This window comes from Hermetia illucens, chromosome 2 (assembly GCF_905115235.1).
Source record: "Hermetia illucens chromosome 2, iHerIll2.2.curated.20191125, whole genome shotgun sequence".
Taxonomy (NCBI): domain Eukaryota; kingdom Metazoa; phylum Arthropoda; class Insecta; order Diptera; family Stratiomyidae; genus Hermetia; species Hermetia illucens.
Window position 1 is genome coordinate 83,144,628 of NC_051850.1, and position 4,896 is coordinate 83,149,523.

Genomic DNA, 4,896 nt, shown 5'->3' on the forward strand with positions numbered 1-4,896 from the left:
GACCATCGGGTTTCTTGCAGAGCGCAGATGTCAATGCACCTTTTCCGAAGGGCTCTTGCGAGTTCCTCGGTCTTTCCAGTTAGGGTACCAACATTTAGCGTGCAGACACGTATTTGTTTTGTTCGTTGTGTTCGGACTAACTTGCTTACGTCCTGACGCCATCCATGCGTCAAGAACCCTTGCCCATTTCTCGACAGGATCAGGGCCCGTCCTGCTGACTGAGATGGACGCGCTAGCATTTCTCCGATGCTTGTGGCTCAATCCGATCATCATGTTTGTAACGACATCGTATGCATTTTCTTGGTCGACCTGTCGCGGGGCCTGTCACCAAGAGAGATCAGGTAGGATTTAGCATAGTAGAATAACTCCAACTATACTCTATTTATCTCTTTCCCTGATCTCAGCATTTTATTTTTGTTTTACTGAGGATAATACAGAGTACGTTGCCTCAAACCCTTCTCCTTTACCTGGGCTTGGAACCAGCATACTATGTTAATAGCACGGCGGAGTTGTTGCACGAACTCGTTGTTCTATGCTCATCAATATCTAGCCCGCATCCGCATGCAAGGAATTCCCTTGCTCTTTGCTATGAAAACAAGCGCGCAGCGAGTTGACTTGGCGATGATGTTATGCCCCAAGTCAACCACGCCCCCACCTCCGATGTCACGAGACAGGTTCATCCGCTCCACGGCAGAGTTTGGATGATGAATTCGGAATTTGGACATAGTTGTCCGCATCCGTCGCTGAACTTTTTCCAGATTGGTCTTCATCCACGGCAACATTCCAAATGCATAAGTCAGTGAAGGGATAGCGAATACATTCAATGCGCTTATTTTATTCTTCCCCGAGAGATGCGATTTCAATACCAGCTTTACATGTCACAGGAATTCGGACAGCAGATTATCCTTCAGATCACCAACTCGAGCATGGGTTCCTCGCAGAATTCCTAGGTACTTGCAGAATTCTGTCTCGGTCATAGCTTCGATATGGAGGTCACCAATCCTATGTCCGGCATGAGGCTCGTGGTAACCTTTGCGGATGGCTTAGATTCGACATTTGTCTAATGCAAACTCCGTCCGAATATCATGGCTGAACATGTCTTCTATTCGCAATAGGCTTCTAAGATGGTCGTCAGATGTCATCAAAGTAGATCAAATGTGTCACTTCGCACTTAGCACGTAGGCCATATTTAATTGCAAAACCAAGCCCCCTAGTATCATTCAATAGCCATAAAAGGGGGTTCAGTGCCATGCAAAACCAAAGGGGAATCAGCGAATCTCCCTGGAAGATGTCCATCCATATACGAATGGGCTCTGAGGTATTATCACCCTCAGATGTACGCATTGATAAGGTGGTATGCCACCCTTCCAAGACTGTCGCCAAAACTTTATTAGTATCGGGTCAATCAAAAAGTTTCTTTGGCCTCTAGTTGCTTGTCCTACAAATATCGAGTCGATAATGAGTTGGTCTCTGCAACCCCTTGACCCAACTCGGCAGCCCTTCTGCTCCTCGAACAGAATGTTGTTGGTCTCAAGGTGCGCATTGGCCCTTCCACTAATAATGGTCGTGATGAATTTGTAGAGGGTTGGTAAGCAAGTAATCGTGGCTTGTGGCTGCGGGGTCCTGCACCATGTCCTTCTTAGGGATAAGGTAGGTAATTCCCGCAATGAGGAAGGGTGGAAATATCTCCGGCCGATTCACGACTTGATTTATTCTGTATGGCAATTGATTGTGTACGCTGGTAAATTTCTTGGTGAGAGCATGTCGTCTGTTGTTCCCTTTACATATAACAAGTGGCACCGTTTCCTGTTAAGGTTAAAGGGGGCTCCCCATATATGTGTATGGAGTCATGTGTGGTACCAATGAAAGAGCTCAATTGGTGCCTTTCGAAACTGGTCTCATATTTGATATCGGATGAAATGAAGGGAGGTAAGTATGACCCCGAAAAAGTGTAACAAGTCTCGTTCTCAGAAGCTATCCGACCGAAAAATCTTAAAAAAATCACAGTAGTGCATCTCTACGAAATCTACACCTGAAAATATATGCGGTTCCGATATCTGCAGAAGTAAAGTTAATAATAGTATCATATATTACCACTTTTAGGAAAATTGCCCGTCCCGGCCCCTTATGTCCATCCTAGAAGTACAAAATTTGGTAGCATCAGGCACAAGTTTGAAGAAAATCCAATTATTATTAACAAAGTTAGTGTATGAGGTCATCATCTCATATCAATTTGTCAATAACACAACGGAGTGAGTTCCGCATTCATGGTCGCAATGAAATATTTTGTGTTAGTTTTTAAGTCATTTTCATAGCAATATCAATTACTCCAGCCAGACATGCGTGTATGTATGTAGGTATATAGTATATGCGTGTTAATTAAGTTTGCGGGTAGGGTTTAATTCAGATGGACATATTGGTACATTAAACCAGCTGTATTTAATGCACGTACTATATAAGTACATATGTATGCTTCTGTGCACGAAGTAAATCGTAAATATGGGTCCGATCAATTTATATACGTGCATGGATATGCACAGTATTCGGTAATAGGCAGTCTGTTTGTTTATGGTGTGGATAATATGCACGTATGTCTTGTAATTTGGAAAGATATGAAGGGATATGTTGGACTTGTAGCTATATACGGATAGAAAAATGTGGGTAGAAGTTTCTCACAAAGATGGACACAAAACCTTTATACCCGAAGCGCGAGCTTCCGGTATTCCGAATTACTTTATTTATAAATTCCCGGTATCTTTTAATCATAGCGTATTTCGAGTTGCGATGTCGCCTGATGATGCTAGGATGATAACTGCATAACCAAAACGAAGGAGAGTGGCGAGAGGGCGCTTAATTGATAAACATCGATAGACATGCTTCGATGTACCGGTCACAGGATCGCAGGGAGAACATCCGAGTTAGAAATCAAAGTTTCGCAGGAGTTACGGCATCACCTACACCACACGTGCCCTCAACCGGGTCCCCATCATAAATTAGAACATTTCATTGAACTTTGCAATATAATGCTAACAGAATTAAATTCCATTGTATTTGCACCTTGCACATTGCGCAACATAATACTTGCACACGCTAAAAGTTAATTGAACCAATAAACCTTTGTAAGCAATTTATTAACTTATAAATTGTAGACGCACATTGTAATAGCTGAGTTGTAATTTGGAAGGCAGAAACTCTGCCAGAATAAAGGTCGAATTTAAAATTTTAAATCCAATCTTTTATTTTTTTTTGACATAGATCCCCTAGGATCTATAACTCAGGCCAGCCTAGATTCACATAAACTATCCAAATTTTGTTAACGTCTCTATATCCTAGGCCACCTCCAAAGCTTTGGCCCCGGAGGAATTGGTTCCCTTCGATGAACCTGTATGCAAACATGGTGTTTCACAATCAACGCACGGTCGCGGGAATACAGCCCATTGGATGCTGCCTTCCTAGTTATATGTATGTATTTATATTTATGAAAAAATACAAGCGGGGCTTATTGCCATATCTTCATATCAAAACTCATTCCAGTGCACACAACCGGTTTTTTTTAAAAAATGAAGGACAGTATCAAATATATATACTCAATTTCTGTTCTCGTGTGTATTATATTTTTTACGTACTGGATAAAGGCCACTATACTGTATAACAAATAAACGGTCGACAAGGATTTTACCGATTTTCGTTGTGTTTTGTAAATGCGAGCTTATGGTGGATTAACATGGAACGTTATAAATTTCATTGTCACTTTCTCGCCTCAATTTCTCCACTTAGAATGCATTGAAAGTATGAAGCCCTTCAAAGAATGTGATTATCGGGTAAATGTCACATTCACTGTCGATATCGAAGCATAAGTACATCTGCAGATGAGAGCTGAAATCTAGATTAAAAGGTCTTCACTTCATCAAATACTCGAGAGCTATTGAATCAATTCCATATACAACTATATAGCGTATATTTGTCCTGTGAATAACATTCTATGGAGACTGGTAGCATCGCTGTGGCGACGAGTTCGAAAAGAATTATGTGTGCCAACGGATGGAGTTCTCATGCATTGTTAGAGTCCAATTGTTTCAGCAGTATTTTTCAGGATATTTCCTCAGTTTTTTGTACCGTGCATGTAGGGGAATATTTAAACTTCAAAGTAGACCAAGAAACACTCGTAAAAGCAGGATTTGGTGTGAGGTTTACCTCTAAGAATTGACAAATATTTTCTGGATTGGAGTCAGCTCAAACGTTATCAATAATAATGATTACAATAAAAATATTCATAACACTTACGACTCATGTAGATTTGTTGTATGCTGAGCTAATTTCCACATAAGCGGGCTTAAATTGCCATAAATGAACATAGAAAGTGAAAATGATATAAACTGCGTGAGAAAGACCAAAAGTATATTTTGGGTAATCGATTACAAATGTTAAAACAAAAATAGTGTGTGATCAAACTGTGTTGAAATAAAAATGAAAACTACATTTTCGTAATAATAACTTGCGCCGTTCGGAAAAATTTCAAAAATTACCTTACATGCAAAAGGATACATTTCACCAACTGCAGGCATTTATTTTTTATTGGTCTAATTGGTTGTGCATTTGCCTCTAGAACTCATACTCCGAGTTCAAATTATGTTTAGTTTTAGGCGTGAAAGGACTTATATTCTCGTATGATTGCTGTAGAATCACCACCACCACTACTGCTATCATAATAATGAAACTAAATCATGGCGTTTTTATTCTTAATTTCTCCACTTAACCGATCCAATAACAACCCAGATCTTTAAAAGTAATCAGCACAGGTTATTGCACATGCATCCCAGAAAATTGTGGCCACAACCTTGAAGATCGATTTCACCATCTCTGCTTCCTCGGAGCCTTCTCCTCCTTGTAGTGGCA